Below are 20,495 nucleotides of genomic sequence, written 5' to 3'. Positions count from 1 at the left end.
CTGCCTGCGTCAGCTTTAAATTGGAAAACAATGGGGGAGGGGGAGGGGACAGGAGGAGGGACGGGAGAGGAGGAGGGGGGGAGACGGGATGGGGGTGGAGGCTAATGAGGTGCCAATTCGGACTAGTCCACTGCGCATATCGCATGTTTCGTTTATTTGTGCACTTGAAGCTGGTTTGGTTGTTTCAAAGGGGGGGAGGGAGCATCTTGTAGTAGCTACACACAGTTTTTTTTCTAAGCGGCGAAAATCTTAGCATTTGTAGGTGGTCGGGTTGTGTATTCTTGTGTGTGTTATATATATATATATATATATATATATATATATATATATATATATATATATATATATATATGTGTGTGTCATTTGGAAATAAACTCTCCTACTGGGATTCGAACTCTCGCCCTTGCGGCTTTTTTTTTATAAGACGAAGACCGTACCACCGTGCCACCATGACCCTACAAAACGGAACAACTTAGTTCACGGAGTTTATTTCCATATATATATATATATATATATACATTAGTTTGACTATACCAAACTGTTCTATTCGTCTGCGTGGTCATAATGTACGACCTACCTCTATAAAGCCCTTCATTATCAGGTGCCACTTACGTTTTTATTCATTTCCATGGTACCCCTCTGTGGTAAAGAGGATATTCCACACAAAAGGGTACTGATACAATGTATCACTAGAATGGACGAAACTTAATGAAACCACATATTTCATCGCTCGACACAAAACGACACCACCTATCACTCCTTTTCACACGTTTTATATATATATATATATATATATATATATATATATATATTATATATATATAATATATATATATATATATATATATATATATCTATATTATATATATAAATGAAAATAAGTGAAAAAGTTTGGGCACAGTTGGACTAGTCTCAACCTACTTTGTTAAATTTCTGAGGCGATTTGTTCCCACACGGCTGCATGAATACCAACACCTTTGTGAAGCTTTCAGAGTGGCAGCATATGAGGCGACAGGAACAGAAAGGAGTAAAATGCCACACCACCTCGCTACGGAATTATTCTTAGAGCGTTTGATCTCAAGAATCAAAATGGCATACGTATGACTATTCTAGTCGCCTCGTTTGTATCACAGTACCTCGCAGAGAGTTGATGACGAAATTAACAAGATACGTTTCATTTATTTTAGGCTGGCGGAAACCTTTTCTGACGGTGTTGACAGGCAGTTGGGTCGTCATTTTCAGACTTCATCGAATTCCAATTGACAGGTTCCAAAATTTGTGGTTGTTTATTTCTGTTTTTAGCGAAGATTATTTCTTTTAGCGTCTGGTGGTTCTTGTAGCCATATTTATTTCAACCTGACTACCGACACCTTATCCACCTCTCTGGCATTCCTTTGGATGTGGAGTGGTTAATGAGAGGAAGAGAGGTGGAGGGAGTGTGGAGTAAGGCATAAGAAACGAGTCTAGGGAGGAAGGGAGGAGGAATGGAGTATGGGAGTAAAGGAGAATGAGTAAGTGGAAGGAGATGGAGTAGAAAAGAGTGGGGACCGAGGAATCCGGATCAAATCATATATTCCATAAGTTTACAGGATAGATAGATAAGGTAGACAAGACAGACAGAGTTAGAGTTGATATGCAAATCATGCACGGGAATGTTAGCTCGAGCATCATCAGCCGTGTGTGTGTGTGTGTGTGTGTGTGTGTGTGTGTGTGTGTGTGTGTGTGTGTGTGTGTGTGTGTGTATGTGTGTGTGTGTGCGTGTTCAATATTTGACTATATTTTCTATAACATTTAATACAACACACACATACAGTATTACCGAAAGTCAGAAATGACCAATGAAAATACCGAGACCCTCACATCCTTGAATGCAACCATCAATTAAAAATATACATAAAAACTAGGTAAGAATACATAAATAATAACGCAAATATACGTAAATGTAAGGACGGAAAACCATGACACTTGAAAAGACCATTAGCTATGTTCAATTAAGTTGGCCACCGCAAGATGAGTTCTATTAACATATAAAATTGTGCAGTTTGACTAGACCACCGTGGCGGGGAATGTGGCCGGGAATGTGGTGCCGAGGTAGGCAGGTAGTATGCTGGTTTCTGTGGTTAGTGCAAAGGCGTTGTTGTTATTGTTATTGTTTTTGTTGTTGTTGTTGGTGTTTCTGCTTTTGTTTTGTTTTTTCGTTGTTGCTACCGTTGTCGATTTTTTAACTATATTGGTTTTGTTTTGTTGTTGCTGTTGTCTGTTTCTGCTGCTGCTATTGTTTGATTTTTTATAGTTTTTGTTTCTCTAATGTTATTGTTATATTTTTCGTCACTTTTGTTGCTGCTGTTTTTGTTTTGTTTTTGCTAGTTGGCCCTGTATTTGTTCTCGTTTTGTTTTTGTCATTGTTGCTAATTTCATTATTATTGTTTGATGACTTCTCTTCATCCTTACTTCCTCCTCGCCACTAAAGTTCCATTACCACAAACGATCATCATGTAATCACTACGATCGTCTTCAGCATTTCTTCAGTGTACCTTACGACAAGATTCTTATAAACTGTAATTTATCAACGTTTCTACTCTTATCCTTCGGGCGGGATAGCGCGGTCAGTCTCGGGTCCAGGGTCAAAACTTTGCCAGTTATCCATCTTAAGCTGACTCAATGACCTCAGTCTGTTTCGAGAAAGAGGCATGACTCTTCGAACAGAACTCTCGTCCTGGAGGTTCCTCCGAGTACAATGGAACCCTGAAAGGTATTATCACACCTGCTCCACCAGCGCCGTCCATACGGTGGTATTCTTAAAAAAAAAATTCCTTGTATAAATCATTGAAAGGAAATTATTTATATAGGAAAACATTTTTTTAAGAATACCACCGTAACAATCTTAAAAAAAAATCTTTCCCTATATAAATCTCATATAAATCCTTGAAAGGAAAAGATTTATATAAGAAAAGATTTTTTAAGAATACCACCGTAACAATCTTACGGTGGTATACTTAAAAAAAAAAAAAAAAAAAAAAAAAAAAAAAAAAAAAAAACCCTTCCAAGGATCTAAATAGATTTTTTTTAGGAATACCATCGTAAATCTACGGTGGTATTCTTAAAAAAATCTTTCCTAATATAAATCCTTGAAAGGAATAGATTTATTTAAGAAAATATTTTTGAATGCCATCGTAACAATCTTACGGTGGTATACTTAAAAAATCTTTCCCTTCCAAGGATTTATATAGGACTTATACAAGAAAATATTTTTTAAGAATACCACCGTAACAATCTTACGGTGGTGTTCTTAAAAAATATTTCCTTATATAAATCTTTCCCTTCCAAGGATTTATATAAGATTTATATAAAGATAGATTTTTTTTTAAAGAATACCACCGATAGTTCGTTCGAGTAAAAACAACTTCGGTTACAATTTTTTTTCAAATCTCCAAATATCAAATTATCTTTCCGTCATGTAGCAAAGCTGTAAACTTGTACGAATGTTAGACATATGGACGAAATGTTCTTAGAGAGGTCGAGATTTTTTTAAGGGATATATTCTAGTTATTCAAATGGAGGTTGGAGGTTGGATGTCGGAGGAAAAACAACCCAGTGTGATAGTCCCTAGTGGCATTTTTCATCTGCCGTCAGTCGATTCCATTCATCTTCCTTGGAATATCTTGGTTTCCTTAAAAAAAAAAAAAAAATCCATGCCGTGTGATACTTTCATTCCTATTCTGGTTGCCGCCAGGCGATTTTATTTCATCTCAGCGTCACCTCATTGCTAGCTGAAGGGTCAACTCATCACGTGACATACTAATGACATTTTAAAATCAAATGACCTTATGGGCACGGCATTATCAAGGAAATGACGTCACTTATGACGTCACAACTGTCTGCAGACTCTTGAGATTCTATGAACTTCGGATGCTTCTGCGGTTACGGTGTCCGGCGCGTGCGGACGCGCGACCTTATGGGCAGCGGTCAGAAGAACCGTCTCCCGTGGCCGTGATTGTGGTCAAAAAGGTCACAAGGGCGAGACGGTCGTTGGTGCGGTTACGACAAGTGGTACGATGTCGCAACGGAGAACGTCAGCGGTCGTTCCAGTAACTCTACCCGAAGTCAACAGTTTTCAAGAACAAGAACACGAGAATGAAGGAGACTGCGAGAGACCATAAGGCCTACACTAGGCAGTTCCATGTCCATTATCACCTGTCATCCCCATCCATAAAGTTGTCTAACCGTTCCTTAAAACGATCGACAGTGGCAGCGCTCACTACATGGGTACTAAGTCTATTCCATTCATTGACCACCCTATTAGTAAACCAATTCTTTCCCATTTCCTTCTTGAATCTAAATCTGTCCATAAATCCATTACTGCGAGTCCTGCCCTGTATTACATACATACATGTGTGTATGTATGTATGTATGCGTTCAAAGTATGTGGACACGACGGCCACAGGATCGGCTCGTAGTTCATTCCACAGTAACATTGTGATACAAAGTCCCCAAGTCCATTTACGCTGTGTGCTTGGGTTCGCAAAGCTTGGACAAGTGGTAGTTACCAGTACCTACTGGCGATCACTCGAGTCCCTTTGTCCTTGCAGCGCAGGGACTAATTCGACAAGATCTTACTCTATTTAATCATTAAACGACCAGTTAATAAGCAGTAAAAGGAGATTTGATTATCCCCTTAAACGACGCCGACTAGACCTGTATAGATTTTATAACGATCACCATTTAAGGGTTTGGAGTCCTTATAAATACCTAAATAATCACTTGCATATTATCAAACTGATAGTATTGGGTGGTGACCACGCCACCTTTGCCTTAAATGGTAGGACAGCCAGGGCAATTAGTAGTTACTCAAAGCCTTTGGAAATCGAACAGAAACATTAGAATTCCCGTGACGGTAACCAATCCTAACATATCACCACGTCATATGAAATGATAAAACTGAAAACCATACAATTATGATCAACTCCATAATAGTGCATTCATAATCCAGCCATTACCGACATGTTATCCAATCGAAACAATTATAAAGGCATTATTATCTTATGAAATTCAAATTACACAAGTTTCCATGCGGATATACAACAACAACAATGGGTATCGATTATAATCTATTACTTATAATTACCATACACGGGGAGGCATCGACCATATGTCTATTTACTCCTGGTTGCCGCCAGGCGATTTTATTCGACTAAGGAAAGTATCTCACCAGTTAAATGTCATTGGGCAGAATATAGCCCAGCCCAGGCCGAAGGAAATACTTTTGTAACAAAGGAAAACGCACACACGCATACACACACTAAGAGCGTGTGTGTGTGTGATTCACCATGGTCTTGGATCACGTGTTGGACTCGTGATCGACAGTTATCAACCTCCCGGATGAGAGCTCAGAGCTCGTATGACCGATCTATGGGTAATACTGTGACCTTACACGCACCCCCCAACTCCCCGCCCACGAGAGTTGGAGTAACAACCCGCAGCGCAGCGATACTGAAATTATTTCAGCCCTGGGCGGGATTCGAACCCGGACCGCCGTAGTGGCAGGCGGGAACTCTAACCACTACGCCACGAGTCGTGTGTGTGTGTGTGTGTGTGTGCGTGCGCGCACGCTTCAACCATATCAAATACAATTTCATTATGTTAATATTTGAACAATTTCATTATGCTAACATTCTAACATTATTTCGTGCAATGAGACCAAACTTGATAACGTTAATATTGTAACACAAAGTATAATGAAGATTCGGCCAGTAATCGTGAATATTGCAACAACGTGCATGACTTTGATCCACTTAGCCGGCCGCCAATGCAATTATTTATACATTCAATACAATAATTGCAGCATGCGTCATTAACCCCTTCAACATTGTAAAGGCCTTGATTGAATCTATTCTGGTTTAACCATAAGCTACGAATGTTAACGAGTTAATATTGTTAAGGCTATCGCCAAACAATCTTAATCAATTTACAAAAAAAAAAAAAAAAAAAAATTGCAGAAACTCCTGGGTCAGAATACGTCAGAATATGTCACTGGTCCACTTTTCTTAATACGACGCATTTTGAAGAATTCGAAACGGCTGAAGTACATAGTTCTACGAAAACAGTGATGAGCTCAAATAGTCGTTGAGGACCAACGGGAAAGAATTACGGACAACAATCACCAGAAAGGCATTACTGGAAATCACAACCATCAGAAAACTATCAAGTTTCGTCTCTGTAAATTAATCACGAGTTACGATAGCCAGAAGGAAATGTTTTAGAAAAGAAGGCCCCTGACACAGCCAACATGCACAAGTAACAATAGTAACAACAATTTGTTACGATAATTAATCAGTTAACAACTTTAGGTCCCAATCGTGGGACGCACATTAACAAATAAAAATAATAAACCAAATAAAATAAAATAAAAAATAACAAATTACCGGGAAAAATATAACAATAAATCGCCATCACAAATCACAACCTCTAAAAATCAACCACGCTTTCATGTCCGGAGGGGGTGGGGGAGAGGGAGAGAGAGAGAGCGAGATCAACATTTACAAGTTACAATTATGGTTTAATAACAGCTAATAACAATCGGGACTGAACAATCGCGAATTTTTAATCGGGTTTAAACAATCACTTTCAATTATGGTTAAATAATCGGGGTTAATCCATCACAGTTAAACAACCCAATCAGATATGGGTGACTGGAATAGAAAGGGGTAAATGCCACACCTTGGTACGGAAATATGGTTCTTAGAACGTTTGGTATTAAGAGGCAAAATGTCTTGCACATAACGCCAACATTTCCCCCTTTCTGATCTAAACGCCTCATATCATAATCAGAGTTAAATAACCGCGATTTAAAATCAGGGAACAGCTAACAGTCAAAAACAATAATAATGAACTAATAAATATAAATCAATAAGAAATCAAATTAACAAAGAAATATAAATGAGTTGAATAATCACGATTTAAAATTGGGGAACAACTTCCAGACAAAAACAATAATAATGGACTAATAAACATAAATGAATAAGAACCAAAATTAACAAATAAACATAAATTAACAAATAAAATAAAAGATAAAAAATTAACAAATCACCAGGAAACGAGCATGGTAAACGATAACTGGCCTTACCCACCAACAAACTATTACACCATCTGAACACCAACAGAGTTTGGGGATTTTTCCTTTAGCTGAATAAAATCGCTTGACGGCAGGCACCATAAAAATACAAATCAAGTCAAATGCTCAAAAGAATAACTTTATTTTCGCACAAGCAAAACCCTCCACCTCGATAATGGTATACTAAACCTAAGTTTTACAAGTGCTACCATATCCATTACATATGCAAACTAACCAGGCATTCCTAAGAGTGCCCTAACACATACACACACTCACACACACACGTGCGCGCACATCAATACCCGGTGCGGCATCAGATACCAAATTATATGATTTCCACCCCACATTACAGACTACGATGTATCAAAGATCAATTGCTCCTTGTGAAGAGGGAAAATTGAACGCTTCAGTGTGTGATATCCAAAGTCAAATAAAATTGCATGACGTCAGATAGAACCCGTTTAGCATGAGTTCCTCAGTAGAGCTGAATAAAGTAGCTTGGTTTCATGTTGAACAAAGGAATTGGATATATATGTATATATATATATATATATATATATATATATATATATATATATATATATATACAGATATATATATATATATATATATATATATATATATATATTATACACACACACATACTATTCACACATGGTTCGACGACGCAGTGGTAGCGTTCGCTGCTGTTAACCTAGCGGTCCGAGTTCGAATCCCGCCCAGGGAAGAAATAATTTCAGTATCGCTGCGCTGCGAGCCGTTACTCCAACTCTCGTGGGCGGGAAGTTGTGTGTGTGTGTGTCAGGTCACAGCATTACCCATAGATCGGTCATACATGAGCTCTGAGCTCTCATCCGGGAGGGTAGTAGCTGACGATCACGAGTCCAATATGTGATCCAAGATCATGACCGCGCTGAAGTACACATATGCATATACACACATATATGCATATACACAGATATATTCATATACACACACACAGCTGCATCTGCTCTTCTGTCTGTCCCGATAAGCATAAATCTGGCTGTAACGCGAAACTGCTTTGAACATTTCGAGGCGATTCGTACGCGGTCATAATTAGCCAGCCTGTTTCCATAACATAAATCCTTGATACAATTAAAGAAAGTTGATTTACACAGTAATAGCCAACACAAAATCTAATTAACCTCACCTTTCCCAGTTTGGCGGAACTTTAATGAATATTTTGTTGTAGCAATATCATTTGGTATAAAGAGACTTCCTCCCCAAACAAAACAAATGAATAAATAAAATTAAGATACAAAATAAACGTAGAAAATATATTCAGCTCACGGTAAAAAATAACTAAATAGAATCTAATAAAACAGAAATGAAACAATCAACGAGTTCAAAGCCGCATCGGTAACCAACACTTATGCGAAAACAAGGCCTATTGCATATATATATACATATATATATATATATATATATATATATTATGGGAAAGGTGGAGGGGGAAACACGGGTCTTTATCTGATTATCGAGTTTATTCCTGACCGGTTTCGCTTACAATAGCTTCTTCTGAAGAAGCTATTGTAAGCTCTCTCTCTCTCTCTCTCTCTCTCTCTCTCTCTATATATATATATATATATATATATATATATATATATATATATATATAGACAATGACAGGTTGACGTAAGCGGAGTAGGAAACGCAGGAGTCTTAGTCTGAGTTTATTCCTGACTAGTTTCGCAGGTATGCTTTTTCAAAGGAATGTCTGTGAAGTCATTCTTTTGAAAAAGCATACCTGCGAAACTAATCAGGAATAAACCCAGACTAAGATCTGCTGCGTTTCCTACTCCACTTATATATATATATATATATATATATATATATATATATATATATATATATATATATATATATATGTGTGTGTGTGTGTGTGTACATGCACATACACACATATATATACATACCACTGGCTGACCCTCATCCCTTTATCCTGGCCACTGCTAGACTACCTCATTTAGCATCACGTGATCCTTTTGGTAATGAATAACCAAATCTTACGGAAGGTTTACATCATCATCGGGTGGATAGCCGTGGGCACCACAACGTGTCAAGACGCCACAGAACAAGAATGAACTTGTCGTGGCGGGCGACCGTTGCATACACATATTATGTGTAGAGTTTGCGAAGACTGCAACCTATCACGGATAATATGCGTTCTACAACACCTTTTAAGCTTTCTTCATCATATTCACACAGTTTTGTTAAAAGACATTCTTGGTTATTAGCACTATTAGATGGACCAATGATTTGGTGGATTCTAGATAATATTTTTTCTTATTTGATTAGTTTTTATCTGTACAATTTATACATTTCCTTTCACTCGCCTTGCGTTAACAAAGATTATGAATTTGAGAAGATTTTTATGCCTTTCTACTCATAGCACATTTTCTGACACTGACAAAATAAATAAATAAATATATATATATATATATATATATAATAATAACTGTTCTGAAACGTGTCAACTTGATATTCTTCATAATTTGAAAAACATTATCATCTTCCTTAACCAAGAACCCCAACAATGTGCTCTTTATTAAGAAATTCTTTAAAGCTTCGTTACCATCCCTGCGTGTATTATGTACTTTGATTTTAGGCATGTTTGTCTATCACGGACTACTTTATTATAGTTTTTATTTATTCATTTATCATGATTATAACTTCTTTTACGCATCCGACCTTGATATGGACCAAAAGGTCTCCTGTCGGCATGTTCCGCCTTTGTAATCCTTTGATACATACTTTGATTACTACACTTTTTTTTTTCGTCTCCCAATAAACTGAACGAAGTCTGCACATGTTCCATCGTTCCAACAGAACAACTTACTCTATTCTGTTTTCACACTAAATGATTTTATCTGATTGGGTGATACCTTATTGGCAGTGAGGTAACGTTCAATCTCTTCTACAAAAGGGAAGTACAAGTTTTATCATTATGACTATTCCCAGGCGATTTTCTGTAATAAAAGAACAAACAACTTCTCCAGCAGACTCCTCATAGAACTGAATAAAATCACCTAGCGACAGCTTAGAAAATTACTCTAAACACACCAGTGAATATTAATCTAATTCTAGTTATATCCACCATATCAGAACACAATGTAACACCATTTACCGGGCATTACAAGACCATGTTCCTACATTAATTGGATTAAAAGATATGGATATATTCACTTTAATTACATGTAGCTACAACGACTGTATTATGGTAAAATGTATATTCATTTCCTGCTTTGCAATACCAAGCAGTTACATTAAATGTGTACATAAACCCTTTGGCGTCGTCGCTTTATATACAGAAACTATTCTAGGTGAACAACTACACTATCTTGATGAAGAGAAGCCATAACAATGGAATTATCTTAATCTGTCGGATATGTAACAGAAAACAAAGTTCATATTATGGAGAAACAACTTTAACAAAAGACACATTAACACGATAGAGGCAGGAATGAAAAAAATCAAGCTTAATACTAATAAACTCGCAATACAATGAAGAGGGCCCAGACATAACGGAAGATGAAATAAAAGCAGCACTATCAAAAATGACAAAAGGAAAAGCGACAGAAGAATGGCAACGGAAACTTTTGAAGCCTTGGGAGATTTTGGAATTAAAATTATGACAGAAATAGCCAATAGTCTATGGAACTGGGGAATTAACAGAACAAATGTGCCAGCCACTTTTCATAGTTTTACAAAAAAATACATGGGACATTAGAATGTAGCAAACACAGAACAATTAATATCATGAACCACTTAACAAAAATAATCTTGATAGTCATTACAAACAGTATAAGAAACAAAATAAATCCAGAAATAGCTGACGAACAATATGGGTTTGTACCAGATAAGGGAATAAGGAATGCAATTTTTGTTGTAAGAATACTAGCTGAAAATATGTTTGTGGTACAAAGAGAGTGTGCCTGTTTCGTGGACTACGAAAAGGTATTTGACAAAGTGAGACATAATAAATTAATAGATATCTTGAAGAAAATAGGGGTTGATGGGAAGGATTTAAGGCTAACCTCTATTGGAAACAAGAAGCAACAGTGAAAATAGGAGAACTATCTGATTGAAAAAAAAAATTGAGACGTGAGAAAGGGATGTGTTATGTCGCCAGACCTGTTTAATTTATACAGTGAGGTAATCATGAGAGCTATTTACCATCTAAAATGATTAACAGCAAGAGGAAGAAATCTCAATAATATTAGATACGCAGACACTATGTTACTCGCAGAATCGGAAGCTCAGCTACAGGAATTAGGCACAGCACTAGTAGAAGCAGAGGTCTAACAGTGAATAAAAAGAAAACAGAAGAATATTGGCAAAGGTGGACCAATTCAATTACTTGGGATGGAAAAAGCGACGAAGAGATAAAGAGGATAGCCATGACGAAAAATAATTTCAACAAAATTAAACATTTAGTAACTAACAATAAAATTAACGAGAGAAAAACTGTAAAATGTTACGTTTGGTCAGTATTATTATATGGATGTGAAACTTGGACAATTAGTAAACACATACAGGACATGATAAAAGCAGTAGAAATGTGGATTTGGAGAAGGATGCTGAAAATTTCATGGACAAAATTCAAAACAAACAAATAAATACTGCAGCAAATAGGAACACAAAGGAAAATAATAGTAGCCTAACTATCAGGAAAAGACAGTTACACTTTGTAGGACACGTCATGAGAAAACAACATACGCTAACGGGAAAAATACAAGGAAAAGGGACAAGAGGAAGACTACGCAGAAGATATGTAGACGGATTAGGACATCTGTAGAAGAAATAACAAATGTTATCTTGTTAAGAAGAGCCATGTGTAGACAGGAATGGAGCTCCATGGTGTCTAACGTCCAAGTGGATACGGCACCCCGGTGAGATGAGATGTACATATGTATATATATATGTATATATGTATATATATATATATATATATATATATATATATATATATATATATATATATATATATACATATATATATAGATAGATAATCTTATGAAAGTCGCATGCAGGATTCGAACCCACTGCTATCGGCCACTCGTAAGATACCTTCACAGAGCCGATAGCAGTGGGTTCGAATCCTGTATGCGACTATCATAGAATTATCGGATTGATGTCGCTGTTACTAGCGAATTTCTCATATATATATACACACACACATCTCCGTCAAGATTAAAGAAACTGTTTTATAGGTTATAGAGATTTACCGCCAGAGCCTTTTTTCACGGGGACACGCTTGCCCAATAGTGCACACATCACAAACTTTATTCTTATTCCTCTTTATCTGACTGACTTGTGTGGTGCCTAGATGCCTACACGACAAGAGATAACCAGGAGAGATAAGCGTACTGCGAGCGTACGCGCGCACATATACACACACACACGTACGCACATAGGCCAAATACAAACATTTGAGGACGACTGCAATGTTGCAGGACCGAACGGGGCCCCCCGAGGGGAGAGGTGGGGGGGCACGGAGCGCTGCATTCCGTGCAAGGCGAGCTCACTTGCATTCGCTAATTGACGGCCGACCCTGAACCTTCTCACGTGGTATCGCTCAAAGCTACGGTTTAACCCCGTGACCGCTTCTCCTCGGTACCTTTCGGTCTGACTGCCGGCAGGTGATTTTAATCAGCACATACGTATACACAAGGTAAATCAAGTTAGAATAAGTATACATACACGCATATAAATACAAAAAAATTACCAAGTCTGAATCACTCATTTACGAATAGAAACGGATTTAATGTCTAACTGCCGTCGCGTGATTTTATTAAACCGCAACAGTGGCCTTTACCAAGGTTAAACTACGACAAACTACCATGACGTCACAAGAAATCCTTTAAAGTAATAACGCACAACCTATAATCAATAACGATTAAGTAAACTACAGAGTTCGGCCATCACCACTTTTAATTATTTCGAAAATTTTACAAAAATCGAAAATTTCCAATATTGGGAACGACAATTCCCATTATTCGCAATACTGAAAGCTTCCAAATTTCTGATTCCCGATATAGAGAACTATCTGTAATTAAATTATCCCGTTTGCAAATGTGACAAACTTATGAAGAACTTATTATGGTCGCCAGGCGATTTTATTACCAGTTCATGTGACCCAACATTAAACAGGGCAGATTCGGGCGTTTATGGGGTACAAATCACCCACTTACTACGTCACCCAATAAAGTGTCCCATTCCCCCCATAGTGCCCTATGTCACCCGTGGACAAATAAATAATATTTGTACAATTTTTTTCTACCTGCCGTCAGGCGATTGTATTCAGGTCAGGAACTCCGAAAGGTGTTATTTCATTCGCGTATAGACCGGGTAGTACATCTCCTTTTGGTTATGAATGTCGTCAAGAGATTTTATTACACAGAAAACGACAGCCCCCCCCCTCCCTTACCCTACAATGACCTACGAAGAACCTAATTTTCGAAGAAAAATTTCCAAACTTGTTTTCGGGCGAGTATGGACAAACGGGAAGATTTTATGGATTGCAAATAAAATGAACTCGGAATTTCGAGAAGAGACTGGTTGCCCGAAGGCATCGGGTGTATATGAAAGCGCTGAAGTTGACAAATTATCCTATTCGTTACGAATAACTTTTGTTCTCCCATTAGGCCTAGACGATTTAATCTAATCTGAAATATTTTCGCTGCCATCAGATGATTTTATTCACCAAAGCACTCAGTCGATTAAATTTGTAATTATATAGCTTAATTAAATTCCAAACGCCTTCCTTTTACATTAAATTGGTTTTAATTATTTTGATGTTACACAAGTCCCAAGGAAAAAAAATCTTTACTCGTAGACCTAATTACCTAACGCTTTTTCATCTGCACCTCGGCAAGTCCATCAGCTTTAAGTTATGATATAATTAAGATGAAAAACAAAAAAATTAGTCTCAAGTGAAGTGACCGTTACAAGTCCAAAGGACAAAACGTTTTGACGTCATGTCGCGTTTCGTTTCAATCCAGTGATCAACATGAGGAAGCGATATATCATCGACATTTTTACGAGTACATCACGACAAACCAGTAATATATATATATATATATATATATATATATATATATATATTATATATATATATATACACACACATACATATCTCTATAAATCATATTAACCCAAGGTACAAATCAACATCAAACACGTAAGTTATTTATCATTTCGTTCACAATTTGGCCCATGTATCTTATGAGAAATAATCTGCAATCGAGTAAATCTAAATTGATATACTCTCCCATATCGGTATTTATCAAACATAAATAATATTTTAAAATTTTGTCACAGCCTTTTTGCCTCCAAGCGCGTACTCGTTTAAACAACTTTTGACAATTTGAACAAACTACCTATCGTATCTGAACTGTCACTGTGAATTCCAAATTCTATTAGTCCTTTCAATCAGATTATCCTGGCAGATTATCCAATAGCTAGGAGACAATCAATGTTAGAATATTGATTTATTATTATTTATGAAACGAAACTTGTATTAATTAGTTTCAATGTGTGTGTGTATATATACATATACATATATATATATACATATATATATACATATATATATATAAACATATATATATATATATACATACACATATGTATATAATATATAAAACATTAATAAATAATAAAAAAACAAAAAAAACAAATGATACTAAACGAATTAAAAAAATTAAACGGCTAAAACTACACGTTACTTCAACAAACACTGTACTTACCTTGTACAACTGAAGGAACCGCTACTAGTAGGTACGCTGACATCACCATCGTGATGGTGAATGGTGAGAATACTCTCGCCTCTGCCATGGTGTTGGTGTTAGTTGACCACTATTCACTTTAAATCTCGTTATCAACTATTCACTCATCCTTAGAATCTCCATAATTGATTTACATTCACTTTATGTATCTATATATTTTTCACTTTTTTTATTTAAACAATTCACACTAATGATTGCATTGTTTGTTTAAATGCACTATAGCACCGTGTTTCTATTATTTTAGCACATCGTCGATTTGTACCATTCGTTGATATAAATATGTTTTACTTAATTTTCCATCTTCATCTGTTACTCTTCGGGACCACACTTGACAAAACTTCTCAAACTTTCTAAACTTGGTCAAAATTCACTTTACGGGAAACCGACACTCAAACCATTTTGATTCGGGTAAGTGTCAACCAAATCTCCCCGAAAACGCGGAATATGTAACTTCTTACATCGCACCGAAGTTTTCCAACAGCGCGATCTGCGGAGACGAGAGGAACACCCTTCCTTCACCAATACAACTCACCGACTGGCCAGGCTGTGTTCAACGGACTCTCGCTGAGTGAGGGAGTGGAGGAGGGGAGGAGGAGGTGGGCACGGAAATACGGAGGGTGAGCTATGGACACGAAAAATATATTTATATAAAAAAAAATATTCCCTTCTTATCTATAAAGGAAACGTGTTATCTGTCTGTCGGCTTATTTCTTCAACCGAAGTTTTTAGGTAAGAATGCGAATTTCATTTTTTTTTTCCTTTCTTAACATTGCATTTCTTCCGTTAATTCACATTTTCTTTGAAGGCGGGAATAATTGCGACTGCAAACGGATGAACCGGTCTGTTTATTCTTGCTCTGATTTTCTCTTCGATTTTAATTGAGAAAATGATGTCAAGTGTTGCGCGCAAATTTGAGACAATGTATTTCTATTCTACTATTATCCTTTACACATCTCTAAGTTAACTGATGCTGCGATAGAATTCACGGGCTCTAGTTGCAACGGCGTAACCATAAAAGTGAGATAGAAAAATATATTTTTACATTCATTGTCTATCGATACAAGCTTAACTGATCCTGGAGATGACGTCATCTTAATTATGTTGTTATCGCAACAGACAACATAATAATTTCGACAAGAACACGTTTCGAAGACGAATTAATCACGACAGAGGTTTTATTGTATATTCTTGTCTAATTACAGTTCTAACGAGACTATCGATAACATCTGGGCTATATCGACGATAACTGCAGCAGTTAAAGTCAAGATAATGACAGAGATACAACGAAACAACAGTAGTGACAACGGATGTGCGAGATATACCGCGGTACAACAACGCTGACAACAAAACACGAAACTCAGCTTCGAATGATAAAAAAAGAAAAGAAAACGGTAACGTATTAGTGACGCAATGTCGCCGGACGGGACCGCGCGCTACCCAACCGCCATGAGTGTTGACCGTGAGGAACAAGAAGGCATACAATATTATTACAAAATCGATTATACTGGTACAACTGTAGGGTGTAATAACATTTATTGATGGTGAGGGTAATGGAGATGGAGTACATATGGCAATGGCGGTAAAAGAGAATGAATTACTTCGGGCGGACAGTTAGATATTAATTATGACGAAGTTGCGACCACAGAAATGGATGACGACGCCAAGGTATGGAAATAATTATGTCGTGACGACATAGTGACGTCACTGCAGCGGGGTCGACAATGATGAACGACCCCCTACGAATGGTAAAAATAATCATCAAAATTGTTATTACTACAATTATTTCTGGTGATAAATAACAAGAGTAAATAATGATAATAACAATTCTTAGAGCTGAATAGATCAAAACAAATAATACCAACGACAGATATCTTGAAAGTAGAATAGAAAGTACACATTAAAAGATGCTTAAAGTGTTTTACCTGAATAAAATCGTTTGGGTGTGAACCAGGCTTCAGACTACAATGGAAAATCATGCTGACAGATGACCTTTTGGTCCACACTGAGGCCATACAGCAGGAGAATAAATTAAAGTGACAGATGAGGATAAATACATTTCATTACTTAATGTTGAACCAACTAGATCTCAAAGGAGGTGAAGGAGGAGGAGGAGGAGGAGGAGGAGGAGGGGGAAGAGGACGAGGAGGAGGAGGAGGAGGAGGAAGATAAGTTGAAGGGTACCTCCTCAATATACAAGAGGGTGTTCTTGTAATCTGAAGCCAACTGATGGGGAGATGATTGCATCCGACGTCCGTCTCATAAGGATACTACATTCAGGTACGGTTAAGTAAATAAGTGTGCATACATTGCTCATACGAATTGCTATATATTTTTTTACAGAGTATTACCCAGCAACTGTACTTTTGCCAAATATAAACAACAGACTTTTCTTAGGAGTGATGTAATATTATACTCTTAAATGTGTTGCCAGCTACTTCTAGAAGCGAGGACTGACGACATACTTTTCTGGTGTATGAACAAACATTTTGGGGTTTTATGATTTTTTGTTTTATTTGACCAAATGACAAGAATTTTGTCATCGGAGTTTAATGGGTTAAACTCTTCTGCTGGATTCGAACCCTTGCCTGAGCGGCTTGCGTCATTACAAGACAAGGACCGTACCACTACGCCATCCTGACCCTACAAAACGAAACGACTTAGTTCACGGCCCCAGTCACAAAAGACGCAAGCCGCTCAGGCAAGGGTACGAATCCAGCAGAAGAGTTTAATTCCAAATTTCAATTGACACAAATATATATATATATATATATATATATATATATATATATATATATTACATGTGTATATATACATATATATAATATATACATATATATATATTGGGGGATGTTCTATATATTGGGGTACTAGTCCTCATGTCTTCATCATTAATGTTAATTGATTACATCACAAGTAGGATTTCCCCTTGGTTCTCATATAATGTGTCTTAATGAGACTGAATCTGACACCTGAAACAGCCATCCATCCCGGATACACACACACACACACACACACACACACACACACACACACACACACACACACACACACACACACACACACACACACACACAATTGACAATCGCAAGGAATCTTTGAAATTATTAGTATATGGTGACAATTTTAATGAAGTTAAAGAGTGTAATTACTTAGATGAAATGAACATTGGCTAAAAGTAATTAAAAAGAAGTAAAATTGTTTATTACAACAGAATGGAAATGGTAAATATAGAACCCTCATGACACCCAATGCGTGTCGGAAACTGAGCGTTCAATCTACGGATATAAAACATATAATTGTACAAAAGCTAAGAAGTGCATAGAATGATATAGATTATAGATTGATTTTGAAAATATTATTGAAATATAGAAATGTTTCAAAATAAGTAAGAGGGTAATCTGGAGTGAAAAATATTGCGAGGGAGATATATATGAGAGGATTAAGTATTTAGAAAAGGGAGATAGCAGATAGTGTGTGTAACTGATTGAAGGCCGCGATAAGGTTAAACACAAGAGAGAGAGAGAAGTTTGCAGGGGTAACGTGGCTTTGATTGGTATAGTCTTGCAACACACGGAGGAAGTTGAGAGAAACCTTTGCGCAGCAGTGGATTCCAAATACCCGATTGACTTATAATTGATAAGCAGTATACATAATATATACCTATGTGCATATATGAGGATATAGAACTATATGTATATAGGCACACAACTCACATTTTGAGGGAATCGAACCAAAGAGCATTTCACTCAAAATTTCGAAAAAAAAATACTCAAATTTTCGGAAAGAATAAGCGTTCAGTCAAAATTTCGGAAAGAAAAACAAACGTTGATACAAAATTTCGGAAAGAAAAAATCACTCAAAACCTCGTTAAGAAAAAGGAAGAGAGAGATAGAGGGAGAAAGAGAGATATAGATAGATAGATAGATAGAGACAGAGAGAGAGAGAGAGAGAGAGAGAGAGAGAGAGAAAGAGAGAGAGAGAGAGAGAGAGAGAGAGAGAGAGAGAGAGAGAGAGAGAGAGAGAGAGAGAGAGAAACTCTGCCCACCGGACAAATATCTTTTCTGTTCCATCGACTTCAGAGCGATCACAGTCAAGTCGTATGACGATGTCGACAAATTACGAGTGTCGAGAGACCTGCTCAATGGAACCACTTTTCTCGCCAATGATGGATCGACACGATTCTGTTTTTATCGCGAAAAAAAGGAGGTGGTCAATATACTAACTACGGGACAGGTCCAACAATGGAATTCATGTTTTTGTCTTTCTTAATGGACTTGTTTCATGTGTAGACACATTTGCGGTAACTCTAGAACAAATAGAATAGATTAAGATAAAATAGAATTGGATGAAATGAAATAAGATAAAATAAGTTTAAATAAAATAAAATAGAACATAATGGTATGATAGTGTGCATGTATACATACATACATACATATATAAATATATACATACATACATATATAAAGATAAGATAAGATAAAATAAAATAAAACAAAATAGAAGAGAATAAGTAAGATAGAATAACATAAAATAGAATAAAATAGAATGAAATAGAATACCATATATAATTAAATAAAAATAATGAAACGGAACAAAATAAAACTAAACAAAATAATTACACTAAATACCCACTGTTGATAGGATTAAAAAAAGAAAGGACATGACGATTTCCGTATATTTCGATCACCGGCTGTGATCCTCTTCAGCGGAATACGTATTCCGTTGAAGAGGATCACAGCCAGTGATCGAAATATACGGAAATCGTTATTTCCTTTCTTTTCTTAATCCTATCAACAGTGGGTCTTTAGTGTATTTATACAAATGTATTACGACATTACTTGGCAGTAAACAAAATAAGATTAAATATGATAAAACAAAAACAAATAGAATAAATCGATATGAAATCAAATCAAATACAATGAATCAAAATAAAGTAAAATGAAATTAATTAATAGAATTAGATATGATAATAAATAAATAAATAAATAAATAAAAATAAATGAAATAACTTCGTGGGCAGTGCTCACGTAGAACGTTTTGGTTTCAGTAGAGGTTCGCTCTTGTCTAACATATGTCGTTTGATACTAACATCATCACTGTTTTCTAACTTGAGATTATTCTAGCTGTCGCCAGGTGATTTTATTCAGGTTAGGAAAATCCCACTCCATCCAGAGTAACTCTTTTTCATTATTATTATTATTAATATTATTATTATCATTATTACTATTATATATACATATACATATATATATATATATATATACATATATATATATATATATATACATATATATATATATATATATACTTTTTTTTTGCTTTTCTAAACTATCGCACCATTCTCTCACTCCAAAATTTCACGAAGAACCTATTATCAGCAGAAAGTAATAAGAAAGAAAAACTCAGACCCATCATGGTTTCGCAATGCGAGCTCAAAGTATATTACAACAAAGCAAATCAAACCTCCTGTAGATCATTCCGGGAAGAAACGTTGGACTTTTCAGAGTAGTATTGTTTTTTTCTTTATTTATTTTTTGTTTTTATTTATCTATTTCTTTATTTTTATTCAGCTG

Source organism: Oratosquilla oratoria, chromosome 38 (assembly GCF_046742065.1).
Source record: "Oratosquilla oratoria isolate Oo_2021 chromosome 38, ASM4674206v1, whole genome shotgun sequence".
NCBI classification, from domain to species: Eukaryota; Metazoa; Arthropoda; class Malacostraca; order Stomatopoda; family Squillidae; genus Oratosquilla; species Oratosquilla oratoria.
The sequence above is the reverse complement of the archived record's forward strand: the minus strand, read 5'-3'. Positions refer to the sequence as shown.